Source organism: Phocoena sinus, chromosome 2 (genome assembly GCF_008692025.1).
Source record: "Phocoena sinus isolate mPhoSin1 chromosome 2, mPhoSin1.pri, whole genome shotgun sequence".
NCBI classification, from domain to species: Eukaryota; Metazoa; Chordata; class Mammalia; order Artiodactyla; family Phocoenidae; genus Phocoena; species Phocoena sinus.
The window spans coordinates 132,644,816-132,661,741 of NC_045764.1; the positions used below are offsets into that span (position 1 = coordinate 132,644,816).

The 16,926-nt window shown below is 41.0% G+C and overlaps 1 protein-coding gene across 8 annotated transcripts in view; it reads left to right on the top strand.

Annotated features, from left to right (window-relative positions):
- Positions 1-862: 862 nt before the first annotated feature.
- KTN1 (kinectin 1) overlaps positions 863-16,926 on the top strand; it is a 119,582-nt gene continuing 103,518 nt past the window's right edge. For 6 of the 8 annotated variants that reach the window (XM_032624531.1, XM_032624529.1, XM_032624533.1 and 3 more), the window contains exon 1: positions 872-1,001. The gene's annotated coding sequence lies outside the window, so the exon portion shown is untranslated. Of the gene's footprint in view, positions 1,002-16,926 lie in introns of all 8 variants that reach the window. The other 2 variants (XM_032624530.1, XM_032624538.1) reach the window with 2 other exon arrangements.

The following is a 16,926-nucleotide window of genomic DNA, read 5'->3' on the forward strand; positions in this document are numbered from 1 at the left end:
TTCTAAAAGGTTTTGAATTATTTTGAGCTCTCATAACATTTGAGGAGAGCCTGTAGGTGTTTTGTATATGTTCTGGACAATGCCTAGCATTCTGCGAGAGATTGATAAGCAGTAAGTAATAAACACATCTCGTTTGCCAGTGGACCAGGAAGATAGCTATCATTCTTTTAGCAAAGAGCAAACTAATAAGCAGGGATTCTGGCCAACCTTTCCTTCCCTCTGCAGCTTACAGTTATTTACTCGGGCTTAATGAATGGCCATCGGCTGGCAGACACAACAGCTTCACAATATTTGCACACAATTTATTTGGGTCCGTTTAAAATTTCTCTCTCTCTTTGGCTCCAGGGATGCCCGAAGGAGAATTCAGAGAGAAACTCTGGAGACAGAGGAACGGATGATTTCGTTTTCTAGTGATAAAAAAAATCCATATATACACTAATATGTATAAAATGGATAACTAATAAGAACCTGCTGTATAAAAAAATAAAATAAAATTCAAAAATTCAAAAAAAGAAAATCATAAAGAAGAGAGAAAAAAAACATCCAGTCTGAGGGGCCAGGTTGGAGGGCCATGCAAGACGAAACCAGCTTTGGGGGAAGAACAGAGAGAGAGAGAGAGAGCAGGGCCCCCGGACGAAGGGAACTCCGCTGCGCCTCGAGCCCCAGAGCTCCCACCTTCCACCTAGCTGCGGGACGTCATCTCGGGAGGAAAGCCCCGGAATCCCGAGCCCGCCGAACGCTGGGACTTACCCGAGCGCGCGGGAGAGCTCGCGGGGCCCGAAGCGGCGACGCCTGTTCCTTTAAGGGGCCGGTCTCCGGGCACGGCCGGCCCAGACGCCGGGACGTGCCGGGGCCGCCCCGCCCCGAAACCGCCCGTTTCCTGCCGGGCGGCGCGACGGCACCTGAGGTACTGCGGCGGCGGCGGCCACTTGGAGCTGGCGGCTCGGGCTGTACTGCCGGCGCCGCCGCGTCTTTCTGGTATCCTTCCCCGGCCGCGCAGGGTAAGGGAGAGCGGGCCGCGCCGGGCCCAGGCTCCGGCCGCGGAGACCGCGGAGAGGGGAGGGTTGCGCCGGCCGCGGGGTCCCAGGCAGACGGGAGGGCCGCGTCGGGCCGGGGAGGGGGGGGCGGCCGTGGGGCCGGGACACCGCCTGCCGCCGCCCCTGCCGGGTAGGCCTCGGGCGCCGGGTCGCCGCCGCCGGGCTCCTGCTTGGGCCGGGCCACCGAGGCTGGCGGGCTCCGAGCGGCCTCGCGGCCTCGCCGGGCCGCCGCGGGCCCGATCCCGGTTCCGCTGCGGCGTCTTGTCCGAGGACGTCTCCCGAGGGTGAGGTCGGCCGGAGAGGGCCTTGGGGTGACCGAGACACCTATTTTTAGTTGGGCGTGAGGGCCCCCGGGAAGGAAGGCGGATTACCGTATCCTCGGCCGGGGGACTGAGGGAGCGCGTCCCCGGAGGCCTCCCTGGGCGGGAGCTGGGCCACGCTTACGCCATGCTGGAATTCCAGCCCTCGCCGCTCTCGGGGTACTTGGTGAAGCGGCTTTCGGCCCTTCCAGTGCCCCCTTCCGCCGCCCTGTGCTCGCCCCCGGGTCCTAGAGAGGGGCGGTTGGCCATGGGAAAGCAGCGTGAGGGCAGAGTTTGGAAAAATCTGTGGACCGCTCTCGAGACGGGGGAAGTTATCCTTCCTCTCCCTGAGGGGTGTGTCTTCCTTACTGATTCCCCCTCCCCCCTTCAGTTTCCAACAATGAGATTTTTGGCGTTGGGGACCTCGGCAGAAAACCCAGCCGGCAGCCTAGAAAAGTCGTACGGTAATCCGACAACTGGTGTGGCATGTGCAGCACCGCGCGTCGGTCGTGAGGCAGCATGTGTACCAGAGACCGGCATCCCCAGACGCGGGGAGCGGCATCCTAACCTCGGCCAGCTGCACCCTGATTAGGTTCAAGAGCGGGCTGTTTAATCTTAGCTCTTCCTTGTGGGAGGAAGCAGGAATCTAAATTCATGGTTGCGCCTATTCCAGAAAAGGATTTCTTAGCAGGTATCTGAATAAGCACTGCTTAAAAAGCTGCAGTTCAAGTTAACTGTTCAAAGTTGTGCTTTTTTTGAGACGCTTTGTGGAAACCCTTGAGAAATTTAGACACCCGTAGCCTGCTAAAGGTAAACACCTTGGGGTGAACTAAGCATTCTGAATTGTGTAGGAATTGTCTTAAAGTTTGAATTCTTGGTTAATTAGGTTGCATTTCTCCTTACCTCACCTAGCAGGTGAATGGCATCACTGTCTCCAGTCTGGCTAAAGTAGTTGCTGATGAGACTGTTATTATTGTCCCAAGAATAACACTGGAGTACTCTTGAATTGCTCTGTGTTTTGGGTAGACATACCTTGCTATAAATACTTTCATATTTAATGTGTTCTCTGATAAACAAGCCCCCGCCCCGCTCCCGACTCCCCACATTCTCTTGTTTAGGGATCTAACAAGAAATAACTGGGTTTATTGTTTGTAGATTCTAAGGAAAATTCATTAATTCATCCCTCTTACCGTCCCCCCAACATTGAGTTAGAAATCTCTTCTAATTTTGCAGCCTTAGCAGTGTAACCAACTCTGTCAGGTGCACTTGGAGAGTGAAGTGTTCTATTTAACTTTGTGAGATTCATACTGAAACTTAAAATATAACAAAGCCTGATGAAATTTTTTCTTAAAAATATTAAACACTTTAAAATTATAAAGGGTATTGAGTATTATATAACCCTTTCTTGATGGCTCAGGGTCAACATGAAGAGCCATTAATTTATGAATTTGTTTCCAGTTTAGTATTTTCTGTATCCTCCTTTAATATCATAGTCTCTTCTGTTTGATGCAGGTGTTTTCATCTGTCTCTCACTCCAAGCCTCCTTCCAGTTTGTAGGCTTTAACCTAATTTTAGTAGGGAGAACATTTTAATAATTAGATGTTAAAGGACAGCCAGTATGACTTTTATATTTTATTATTATTATTATTTTTGTGGTACACGGGCCTCTCACTGTTCTGGCCTCTCCCGTTGCAGAGCACAGGCTCCGGACGCGCAGGCTCAGCGGCCATGGCTCACGGGCCTAGCCGCTCCGCGTCATGTGGGATCTTCCCGGACCGGGGCACGAATCCGTGTCCCCTGCATCGGCAGGCGGACTCTCAACCACTGCGCCACCAGGGAAGCCCCAGCATGACTTTTATAAAGGGCCTGAGAAGTGAAGGCTTTTTTGAGGCTTAACTTTAAAGGACTTGTGTTAAGATTGATACTGTTGGGAACTTATCTTGAATTTTACTTGAAATGTATGGAAGGTGTATTTTTAATTGCATACTTATTATAATTTTTTATAGCAAAGAAAGTTTTAATCTAAAAGATCTCACAATACTTTGTAAAAAAATTTAAGTTGTTAATAAACGTAATGGTATGGGTTTCTTAGGAATCTGACCTAATGTGTAAAAAGGAAATGAAGAGAGACAATGCTTTTCAAGAACATTCGAATCTTATAAGCTGCTTTTTCTGTGTACTGTTTATGTTTTTAGTTATTTTGAAGGTAAATCCAGAGGATACTTAGAGGCTAGAAGCAAGTAATTGTTTCTTTAGAAATGATCACTTTTATGCATAAATAAAGTTGAGTTTCATTGCTTCCTCTTTCAGTTTTTGTGAACATGACTTTGGGTGTTCTGATCATAAAAGTGTAGTTTATGTACAAAGCACAGGTTAAACATTGGTTTAGATAAGAATGTAAGCTATTTTTTTCTGTAAACAGAAAATTAAACAGAAAGAGGAAAAGCCTTTAGTACCATAACTAAGGAGTTTGATTTAACTTAACCTTCTCTATGTGAGCTCTAGAAAGAGAAAAGTAATGACAGTTAATAACTGTTTGCATGCCAGGGTGTTTAATTGGTGTTTAAATGGTTTTTTTGGTCTTTGAGTTTGATTGCAGTGTTATTTAGGCTTTTAAAATTAATTTTTAAAATGGTATACGTTTTTAATTGGTTTTATCTTAAAAAGATAAAATAGGCAAAATAGTATACTTTTAGTACTAAGAATAGTTTTAGTAATGACTCCAGTAGGAAATCTAATATTCCTAGGAAATGTGTAAGAAGTGACCTCCTTTTGAAAAAGTTGTGCTTTAGTATTTCACCTATCACCTTAACTACTACAGGCTGATTAAGAACTTCTAACCTCAAGTCTAGTTTCAGCAAAGTGATTTGTACACTAAGTGGAACTTAAATGAATTGTTTATACTCCCCTCCTTCCAGGACATTGCTTTTTGGGTTTCTCTTCTCACTAATTGCTCTGCTCATTCTGTGTTTACGATTCGTTCTCATTCTTGAAGTGCTCAATCCTTGGTTCACTTTTCTTTTTATACTCCTCTGGTGATTTCATCCAGTGTCATGGCTTTAAATACCTATATGCTGATGGCTTCCATTTTTATATCTACAGCCCAGATTTACCTCCTGTATTCTGTACGACCTGTTCTGAATTTCTGTTTGGATGTAAAGTAGTAAACTCAAACTAAAATTCCATGTTCCTCTTTAAACCTGCTGTAGGGGCAGGCTGATCCATCTTATTAGATGGCAGCTCTATCCAGTATTCAGGTGAAAAGAAAAATGGAGTCATCCCTGACTTATCTCACTCATACTTGGCATTCTTGGCTCAATCTTACCTTGAAAATATATCCAGAATCAAATCACTTCTTACCACCTCCATTGCTCATTAGGCTAGTCCAAACCAATCTTCGCTCTCTTGCCTAGATTTCTGCAGTTAACCTCTCATGGGTTTCTCTGCTTCTATCCTAGCTCTCTACAGTCTTTTTCAACAGAGCAACCAGATCATACCACTTCTTTCCTCAGAACCCTGTAGTGACTTCCCATATGCAGAGTAAAATCCAAAGTACTTATGGTCTACAAGGTCTTACAGAATCTGGATACTCCTACTCTCCCCATCCTCCCTTAACCTCTCCTAAGTTAGCTACTATTCTACCTCTTGCTTATTTCAGCTGTCTTAGAGCCTTTACACTGGCTGTTACCCCTTCTTCAGTCATTTTTTCTGTAAGGTATCTACATGACTGATTGCCTTGTCTCCTTCAAGTCTTTGCTCTTGAAATGTTTTTCAAAACGATCTGCCTTCTATTTAAAGCTGCACTTCCCTACTTATGATCTCTGTACCCTGTTCTGTTTTACATAACAATTGTCACCTTTCAACAAACTATATAATTTCCTTGTTGATCGTGTTTATTATCTCTTCTCTCTGCCCCCAGATGTGCGCTATAACGTAACCTCTATGAGGACAGGGCTTTTTGTCTCCTTTTGTTTACTGATGGATTCTAAGGGTTTAGGGCAGTGCTTGGCACATAACAGGTGCTCAATAAAGATTTATTAAAGATGTGTTCATTACAAGTGAATTAAAATCTTTATCCTACAGTTTTTTGTTTTTTTTTTTTACTGTGATGCATACCTCATTTTTGGACACATGTAGTTTTCAGTTTGCTCCTTTCCTAGGAACAGTCAGAGAGCAGAAGAAAAGTGGCAGGGAACCTTCGGGAACCCCTTGGTGGAGGGAGTGATGTTTAAATGTGGCGGAGACCGTCTTACCTGTCTCACGCGATTAGGACTATTAGTTAGGTAATACAAAAAGTTGGTTAAAGCAAGAACTCGAGGTATCTGTGCACTTTGTTTTAATTTTAAGCATTTACTTACTTTTATTTGCCTCTCATTTTTTTTTTTTTTTTTTTTGCTGTACGCGGGCCTCTCACCGTTGTGGCCTCTCCTGTTGCAGAGCACAGGCTCCGGACGCGCAGGCTCAGCGGCCATGGCTCACAGGGCCCAGCCGCTCTGCGGCATGTGGGATCTTCCCGGACCGGGGCACGAACCCGTGTCCCCTGCATCGGCAGGCGGACTCTCAACCACTGCACCACCAGGGAAGCCCTTGCCTCTCTTTTTTATTTGGATCAATCTCTTGTCTTTGAGTAGGGGGTCTCCTGATCTTTTTTCTATACATCATTCCTTAAAAGCGTAATTTCTAGTATTGCTTTTTTTTAGTGTAATGAAACATTCGAATTCAAAATCATTCTAGATTTTTCCAATCCTTATCAAGGCCTTCCAAAGGATTTAACTTAGTTTTCGTAGAAATAACAGCTTTGTCTTTATTCTGTCATTTAATCGATTTATAGAAATAAGCAAATGTGTAGGTGAGTAGGTTGCTAGCCAGAAGCATTTAGCTTTCTGTAGACACTAGCCCATGTATTTTTAACCAACGGGAGAAATGTCGTTTAATCCAGTGAGAGGTCCTTTAAGATAGCTTCCATATTGAATAGTTTTCATGGGGGCCATAGGATCCTAGCTGCCTGCCATTACCAGAGGAGAATGTCATTTATCCACATTTCTTTATTTTTGGTTCTGAGTGACATCTGCAATTAGTTATCAGAACTTATATGACTTTTAGTAATTACATTGTCTGTCAAGAGACCTGATGTTATGCTACATTCTCACTGGAAAATGTGGGATGATCATTATTTACTCTTACACATGAGTCATTTAAGCTGCTAAGGGAACAGTTTGGTCTGGAAGTCAGTAGTTAGGAGATCTGCAGGTCTTAGACCTTATTAATTCTAAGGTTTGTGCAAATTTCTTATTGCTCAGTTCTTTAATTGTATAATGTGTGGTGTAAGTGGAAAGAGTGTGGGTGCTAGGGAGTCTGAAGAACTTGGGTTTGAATTTGGCTTTGCTAGTTAATACCACTTACTGTATGTGTGGATTTACTTGCAGGAAACTCATTTGCCTTGCTTATATTATCTTAGTAGTTGCTACATAAGTGATAGCTAACATTAGAGTGCTTATTTGTTGTAAGGCTTTGTAAATACTTTATGTATAGTATCATATTTATCCTCTCTGCAACCTTATGAGATAGAATAGTATTTGGTGGAAACGAGGGAGGCAGGTTAAATAATTTGTCCAAAGACACAGAGCAAATAAAAGGAGGAACCTGAATTTGAACTAGATATTCTGACTCTAGAGCCCATTCTCATACATTGAGTTGTTTCGTAAGAATGCTTTCTGAAAAAAAGAGTAAGGCACTTGTCCATGTGCAATTGTCTGATGTTAGGTATTAGAAAGCTACCTTAAGGTTATAAAGATTTCTTTCCCCTGGAGTTAGAGGATTAACTCTTAAAGCTAGTGACTTAAATTTGAGAACTTAAAGTTTTCCAAGGAGAGAAAATAGTAAAAGCCATTTAAAACCAAATGCTATAAAGTGTTTTATAGAGAAAGCAATAGGTAGACTATGATCTTTTTAATTTACAAGAAAAATTTTCAGTCTTAATTCCTGTGTATCTGCGTTATGAGTTTTACTGCCGTGTGATCTTGTAGGCATTGCTCAGTGGTTATTTCAGAAAGGCCAACCCTGATTACCAGAATGAATGTTCTCTTTATTCTTTGTCTCAGCCTTATTTTTCTTCACTTCATGATCAGTTATTACCTAACATTATAATATATGCTTGATATCTGTTTCACCTCTAAGAATATAAGCACTATGAGGCGGGAACTTTCTTGCTCACCACTGTGAACTATATTTCTCGCACTTAGGAAGTGCTCAGTTTAATGAATGAATCAATTGCCTGATGTTTGAAAATGATTGGGACTCATTGAGCCTTCTGCTTTACTTGTCATTTTTTTTTTCAAATATGGATACTTTAATAGGAAATATTATATAATTATTTCAGGTCACAGTTTTCATTTTTTTGAAAAAGTACTTCATAATTTAACTATAAATTACCTACATGGCAATTATATAAGTGAGGAGCTAGATATATCACGTATTTTAAGGAACTCTCCATATCTAGCCATATTTAAATGACAGATCTGGAGTAAGAAATAATGATTAAAAAAAAGCATTGTCCAAATACAAAAAGGCATGTAATACGTTCCTTTAAGGCTTAAATAATGACTTAGGAAAGTCGTATCATTCCTTTCAGACACCACTGATTAAACAGATCATGAGAAAGTCAAACTAATAATGTTAAAATTTGCATGTATTCAAACAAACAAACTTGAGGCTAGAATTTGAATCTTCTTTACTTGGATTACTGCTAATTTTGCCAATTGCTTTACTTGTCATTTGTGCCATCTGCCTTCTCCATTAGCATGGCTAGTTGATTTACGTGCAATGCCATGGAAAGTGAGACTTCAAGAATAAGGGTTTCAGGTTTACTCTTGGGAGTGGGATGGCAAACAAAATTTAATGCACAAATTTCAGCCAAAGTACTTCTTAGTACTAGTTAATCTTGTTGATCAGCAATGTAAGTGTTCTGAGTGAAATATATACATAAATTATTTAGTGATTGCATATGTTTACATCTGGTTACCTTTGAAGTAAATTTGAACAAGCTAGGCTGTACTTCGAAAGCTCTCCGGTGTTTTGAATGCTATGTTGTTGAACATTTAAAGTGTTTCCTTAAATTTTTTAAAAAATAAATATATTTTTATTTATTTATTTTTGGCTGCATTGGGTCTTTGTTGCTGTGCGCGGGCTTTCTCTAGTTGCGGCAAGCGGGGTACTCTTCGTGCGGTGCTTGGGCTTCTTATTGCAGTGGCTTCTTTTGTTGCGGAGCACGGGCTCTAGGCGTGGGGGCTTCATTAGTTGTGGCACACGGGCTCAGTTGTTGTGGCTCGTGGGCTTAGTTGCTCCGTGGCATGTGGGATCTTCCCGGACCAGGACTTGAACCCATGTCCCCTGAGTTGGCAGGCGGATTCTTAACCACTGTGCCACCAGGGAAGTCCTTTAAATTTTTAATATCCATGCACAGGTTGAATTCATTTGTGTGCTTTTGGCCTGTACTTGGTTAGTTTATTGGGAAGTCATGTTCATTTGAAATGTGTTCCATAATTATTTTACATAGTTTTCCTAACCTGGATATCTCAGGTTGGCTGAACATGATTTCTGTGAAGTGAATTTCTCAAGCTTCTCATATGATTTGGTATTTTCATTTCCGGGTATAGTTTCAGTTACTGTGGTGTATAATCCCTTTTGGTATCTTTTTTTTTTTCTGTTTTGTTTTTGAACACTGTAAACGGGATCCTTCTGTATGAGTTTATTTGCAACTTCCTTTTTCTCCTCAACTTTATTGTCCAAATATTCTTCCACCATCTTGTATATAGCTCTAATTCATTCACTTTCACTTCTACCTGGAATTTCATTGTATGTATATTTGCCACCTTGTTTATTATCTGTTGATGGGCTCTTGGGTAGTTTCCAGTTTTCTTTTGCTATTATAAACAGTTCTGCTATGAATACCTTATATAGGTCTCTTGGTGCACTTGCATCCGTACTGTCTCTAGTATCGTGTTTTAAAAAACTTCTGTTACTACTTGCAATAAGAAATAAATTTTACGTTATGAGACTCAATACATTATCAGATGTATACATATGTAACAAAGTTTCTTGGGAAAAAACCTCATGTGATACTAGTTTGTTTCATTAAGAATAGGAATGCCAATCAAGACCCACTGAGTTGATTCTTGCTACCCACTAATGTTGAGATTTGCAGTTTGAGTAAATTGTGTCGGACCTTATACCTAGATAGGAGTGGAATTGCTGAATTGTAGGAGGGGTACATTTTCAGCCTTACTGTAGGTAGCGCTGTGTTGTTTTCCAATATAATTGTACCAGTTTATTCTCCTCACTAGTGTATACATGTGATGGCTCCGCATTCTGGTCTATACAGTTGACCCTTGAAAAACTCGGTGGGGTTCGGGGTGTTGACCTCTGTGCAGTTGAAATTCTGCCTATAATTTATAGTTGGCCCGCCATATCTACCCTGTTCCTCTCAATCCATGGTTTGGCATCCACAGATTAAACTAACTGCACGTTGTATAGTACTGTAGTATTTACTATTGAAAAAAATCTGTATATAAGACCCTCACATTTCACTCCCATGTTGTTCAAAGGTCTACTGTACTTGATGTTGGTAAATACTAAAGTTAGACAGCTTGTTGGGTTGAATTGATATCTCGTAGTTTGTGCATTTTTGCTTACTGAGGGGAGATGTCTTTTCAAATGTTTCCTGGCCATTTTTGTTTCCTTTTCTCAGAAATGACTGTTGGGTTTGTTTTTCTTTTTGATAGGAGTTCTTTATATGTTCTGAATACTAATTCTCTGCGGATCATGTATCACAAATGTCTTCCCATTTTGTGGCTTGTCGTTTTCACTTTTGTATGGTTTCTTTGTTAATAAAAGTTAAACATTTTAATTTAGTTGAATTTCTCAGGATTTCCCTTTTATGGTTTGTACTTTGTGTCTTGTTTAAGAAATCCTTTCCTACCTCAAGGTTATAAAGGTATTCTTTCTTGCATGTTGTGGTATAAAGTTCAGTGTTGCCTTTCACAACTGTTTTCCCAGGAATTGATTTTTGTTTCTTCCCTTCTATGCTGCTGTTTTCTTTTCTCCAAAGTTCCACTACTTAGCATTTCAGTTTTTTTTTAAGGACTAAAATGTGTGAATTTAGTAGATACTTTGAAATAAATCTTTTGAGTTATTAGTATTATGTATTGTCCACACCTTGCTTTTAGAGTCATAGGTAAGTAATTATGTTAAGAATGTTAAGGTGTGGATAGTTATCTAGTAAACTTGGAAGTCTTCATTCTCCCCCAATGCCCATATGACATTATAGATTTGTAAATAATCAGGGAAGTCAAGTCATTGTTTGCATGTGGTTTTCTTAAGTTGTTATGGACATTTGTTGTGAAGTAGTCTGGTTATTTTCTTAAAGTTGCAGCTCTTTGTGCTTGGTATTTTGCAGTTTTACCGTAGTGCACTGTGACTGTGGACCTATTTCTCTATATCCGACTAATACTCAGAGTATACATAGAATCTGAGGAATCAGATCTTTCTTCAGTTTTGGAAAATTCTCAGCTATTTAAATAATGCTTCTTTTATTTTTACTTATCTTCTCTTTTGGTAGACCTGTGTTGGAGTTTTTTATTCTCTGTGTATTTTAATTGCTCTTTCAGTTTTTTTAAAAAAAATTTCCTATGCCTTATACCAGGTGAATTTGGTACAGTGTAGCAATTTACTTTTTTTCCTCTGCTATGGTCCAGCCTAGAGTTTATTCTGTCTATTGAGTCTACATGCCAGTATTTACAATTTTCATTTCTTTTTTTTTTTTTTTCGGTGGCGGGCCTCTCCCGTTGCGGAGCGCAGGCTCAGCGGCCATGGCTCACGGGCCCAGCCGCTCTGCAGCATGTGGGATCCTCCCGGACTGGGGCACGAACCCACGTCCCCTGCATCGGCAGGCGGACTCTCAACCACTGCGCCACCAGGGAAGCCCATACAATTTTCATTTCTTAGATTTGAAATTGCTTTTTCATATATACCTGCCTGTTTCAGTTCTCTGTTTTTGTTTTATAACCGTTGTGCTATTTTATGAAAAGATTCCTTTATCTCTCGGACATCTTCAACATGTTCAAATTTAAAAATTTTTGTCAGGGCTTCCCTGCTGGCACAGTCGTTAAGAATCCACCTGCCAATGCAGGGGACATGGGTTCGATCCCTGGTCTGGGAAGATCCCACATGCCGCGGAGCAACTAATCCCGTTCACCACAGCTGCTGAGCCTGTGCTATAGAGCCTGCGAGCCACAACTACTGAGCCCACGTGCCACAACTACTGAAGCCCACGTGCCTAGATCTAGCCTGTGCTCCACAACAAGAGAAGCCACTGCAATGAGAAGCCTGTGCACTGCAACAAGGAGTGGCCCCACTCTCGCAACCAGAGAAAAGCCCACGTGCAGCAACGAAGACCCAATGCAGACAAAAATAAAATAAAATAGGGCTTCCCTGGTGGCACAGTGGTTGAGAGTCCGCCTGCCGATGCAGGGGACGTGGGTTCGTACCCCGGTCTGGAAAGATCCCACATGCCGCGGAGCGGCTAGGCCCGTGAGCCATGGCCGCTGAGCCTGCGCGTCTGGAGCCTGTGGTCCGCAGCGAGAGAGGCCACAACAGTGAGAGGCCTGCGTACCACAAAAAAATAAATTAATTAATTAAAAAAATTTTTTTTGTCAGACTGTTTCATAAAACTAATACCATCTGGTGTGAATTCATGTTTTTATTGGTTTTTTTTTTTTTTCTTCCTCATCATTAGATTTCTTCCTATGTTTTGGATTATTGGTTTATTAAGTTCATTTTAAGTGGAGTTTTTTTTTTTTACGCTTTTCTAAGTGATCATTCCCACCCCCACCTCCAAATTATTTATTTATTTTTTAACCATTTCTGTCTGGCCCACTCTTCCTCTAGTTGCAAGCTAGGTTTATTCTGGGACAGTTAAAAGAAAAATGCAAGGTGGAAAGTGTTTCTAATGTGAAATCATGTACTGAGAAAGAGGGAGATAAGGATGTGTGTGTTTCTGTGCGTGTATATATGTGTGTGTGTGTGTGTGTGTGTGTGTGTGTGTATATAGAGCGAGAGAGCAAGAGCACATGCTCATGTTTAGAAGAGTATTGAATGAAATCTAAAAAAAATGACAGTTTGTTATGGGGGAGAGGAACACAGTGTAGAAGAGCACTACACTATGTTCTGAATTTTCATTTTTCTTTAGACCTGACTTTGGAGCCATGTAAATGTTTTACATAATTATTAAAATTTTTTTTTAGATCTCTAAAAATTAAAAGTAAAACAAAATAAATGAATTTTACATGTATTCACTTGGTGGATACCAGAGTAAAACTACGCCAAGTGACTTTAAAAGACAGTGACTCGACTCACTGATGATATTCCCCCTGAAATAGACCCTGGGAAGAGAGTGCAGGAAGGATGGCAAAGAAGGAAAACAAGTCTTGAACTATTATAATTTTGGTGGCAATGTATACATTGTATTTCAGTACTGTGTAATGTGTGTATTGTGGGCTAATTGAAATGAGTGAATATATTGGTTTTGTTGAAAACAAACTTTTAGCATTATTTAAAGAAGATGTAGTTTTTTTTTTTAATACTTATGATGTGGAGCATTTTTAAAAGGCTTTATTGAATTTGTTACAATATTGCTTCTGTTTTATGTTTTCGTTTTTTGGCTACAAGGCATGTGGGATCTCAGCTCCCCGACTAGGGGTCAAACCCGCACCCCCTGCATTAGAAGGCGAAGGCTTAACCACTGGACTGCCAGGGAAATCCCTTTTTTTTTGCATTACGCGGGCCTCTCTCACTGTTGTGGCCTCTCCCGTTGCGGAGCACAGGCTCCGGACGCGCAGGCTCAGCGGCCATGGCTCACGGGCCCAGCCGCTCCGCGGCATGTGGGATCTTCCCGGACCGGGGCACGAACCCGTGTCCCCTGCATCGGCAGGCGGACTCTATCAACCACTGTGCCACCAGGGAAGCCCCCAAAACCCTGTAGTACTAAATTTGAGTAGACGCCTCTGTATGCACTCATGCAATAATTTAACTTATTGAAATGTATGCATTTTCTGGCCCTGTTGACTTAAAAGGCCTAGAAACAGTAACCAATTCAATAATAGCACTCTTGATGCTCACATTGTGGTCTTTAAATACCTTTTCACAATAAAAGTAAACTAGTGCTCAGAATGGGCATTTTCCAAGTCTGAGGCAGGAAATGTAGGAGATGAGCCTGCATATATTAATTATCAATAGTACCACAAGCTCAGAGGCTTGCAATGACACACATTTGCACCACCCCCTTAACTGGGTCCTCTGCTACAGGGTTTCACAAAACTGCTATTATGGTGTTGTCCATGGCAGGGGTCTCATCTGAAGTTCAGCTGGGGAAAGATCTGCTTCCAAGTTCATGTGGTTGTTGGCAGCATTCAGTTCCTTGGAGGGTGCCCAACTGAAAGCCTTAGTTTCTTGTTGGCTGTTGTCTGGGAGGCTGTTCTTAGGTCCTTGCCTCATGACCCTCTCCATAGGCAGCTTACAACATGGCAGCTGCTTTCTTCAAAGCCAATAAGAGAGAGAAAGAGTGACCTATTAACAGGGGTTATAGTCTTATGTAATATAATTATGTATATGTAATCATTTTTAACATTCTGTCACCTTTGTCATATTTTACTGATTAGAAGCAAGTCACAGGTCCCACTCATACTTAATGGAGGGGATTGTACAAAGGTGAGAATGCCAGGAGAGCAACTTGAGTTTCTTTTTTTTTTTTTTTCCTAGAATGTCTTGTCAGAAAGCAATAGAGCAACTAAAAACTATGAAGGTAGTGTCAAAACAACCTAGGAGCCATCCTGAATAAGATCCCATTGGTCAAAAGGGGGACAATTTCATTATATGCAGATGATATGATACTATATATAGAAAACCCTGAAGACTCCACATAAACACTACTAGAACTGATAAATGAATTCAGCAAGGTAGCAGGATATAAGATTAACGTACAGAAATTGGTTGTGTTTCTTTACACCAACAATGAAATATCAGAAAGGGAATGTAAAAAAAACAATGCTTTTAGATATCGCAGCCCCCAAAATAAAATACTTAGGAATAAGCCTCACCAAGGAGGTGAAAGACTTATATGCTGAGAACTGTAAAACATTAATAAAGGAAATTGAAGATGATGCAAAGAAATGGAAAGATACCCCATGCTCTTGGATTGGAAGAGTTAATATTGTTAAAATGGCCATACTACCCAAAGCAATCCACAGATGTAATGTGATCCCTATCAAATTACCCATGACCTTTTTCACAGAACTAGAACAAATAATTTTAAGATTCATATGGAACCATAAAAGACGAGAATTGCCAAAGCAATCCTGAAGAAAAAGAACAAATTGGGAGGCATAACCATCCCAGACTTAAGACAATACTACAAAGCATGGTACTGGCACAAAAACAGGCATATGGATCAATGGACAGAACAGAGAGCCCAGAAATAAACCCACACACCTACGATCAATTAATCTTCAACAAAGGAGGCAAGAATATACAATGGGAGGGGATTCCCTGGCGGTCCAGTGGTTAGAACTCCATGCTTCCACTGTAGGGGGGTGCAGGTTTGATCCCTGGTTGGGGAACTAAGATCTCGCATGTTGCGCGGAGCAGCCAAAAAAAAAAAGGAATATACTATGGGAAGAAGTCTCTCCAGCAAGTGGTGTTGGAAAAGTTGGACAGCCACATGTAGATCAAAGAAGTTATAATGTGCCCTCTCACCATACACAAAAATAAACCCAAAATGGCTTAAAGACTTAAACATAAGACATGATACCATAAAACTCCTAGAAGAGAACATAGACAAAACATTCTTCAACATAAATTGTACCAGTGTTTTCTTAGGTCAGTCTCCCAAGGCAATAGAAATAAAAGCCAAAATAAACAAATGGGACCTAATCAAACTTACAAGCTTTTGCACGGCAAAGGAAACCATAAACAAAACAAAAAGACAACCTACAGAATGGGAGAAAATGTTTGCAAATGATGCTACTGACAAGGGATTAATTTCCAAAGTATACAAACAGCTCATACAACTTGACAACAAAAAAACAAACAACCCAATCGAAAAGTGGGCAGAAGACCTTAATAACATTTCTCCAAAGAAGAAATACAGATGACCCATAGGCACGTGAAAAGATGCTCAGCATTGCTAGTTATTAGAGAAATGCAAATCAAAACTACAATGAGGTACCACCTCATGCCGGTCAGAATGGCCATCATTACAAAACCTACAAATAGCAAATGCTGGAGAGGGTAGGGAGAAAAGGGAAGCTTCCTGCATTGTTGGTGGGAATGTAAGTTGGTGCAGCAACTATGGAAAACAGAATGGAAGTTCTGCAGAAAACTAAAAAAAGAATTACCATATGATCCAGCAGTCCCACTCCTGGGCAGATATTCACACAAAACTGTAATTCAAAAAGATACAAGATACACGTGCCCCTATGTTCATAGCAGCACTATTCATAGTAGCCAAGACGTGGAAACAACGTGAATGTCTTGACAGATGAATGGATAAAGAATAAGTGTTACATACATACAATGGAATACTACTCAGCCATAAAAAGAAGTAAATGATGCCATTTGCAGCGACATGGATGCAATTAGAGATTATCATACTAAGTGAAGTAAGTCAAAGAGAAAGACAAATACCATATGATATCACTTATATGTGGAATCTAAAATATGACACAAATCAACCTATCTTGGGAACAGAAACAATCGGGCATGGAGAATAGACTGGTGGTTGCCAAGTGGGAGGGGGTCGGAGAGGGTTTGATTGGGAGTTTGGGATTAGCAGATGCAAACTGGTATATATAGAATGGATAAACAACAAGGTCCTTATAGCACAGGGAGCTATATTCAATATCCTGTGGTAAACCATAATGGAAAAGAATATGAAAAAGAATGTATATATGTGTGTAACTGAGTCACTTTGCTGTACAACAGTAATAAACACAACATTGTAATTCAGCTGTGCTTCAATAAAAAATAAATTAAAAAAAGGGACAATTTGGACATCAGTAAAGAAAATAACTAATGAATTGAAACAAGTCAAGTATGTTTAATCCTTGAGTTTGTAATGATGCTAAAACTTAAATACTTTAGTTGCTCTTGGGCTAACTCATTATTTTGACAGTTTTGATAAGTAAAGAAAAATAAGCATTTATCCTACTTTTCTTATATGAATTGGATCTCAGGGTGACCAAATAAGAGAAGTTTCTTTCTATAGATGTATTCTAATAAAAATTGATAGACTTTATTTATTATATATGTTTTGGCTGTGTTGGGTCTTCGTTGCTGCGCGCGGGCTTTCTCTAGTAGCTACTCTTCATTGTGCGCGGGCTTCTCATTGCGGTGGCTTCTCTTGTTGTGGAGCACAGGCTCTAGGCGTGCAGGCTTCAGTAGTTGTGGCACGTGGGCTCAGTAGTTGTGGTTCATGGGCTCTAGAATGCAGGCTCAGTAGTTGTGGCGCATGGGCTTAGTTGCTCCGCGGCATGTGGGAT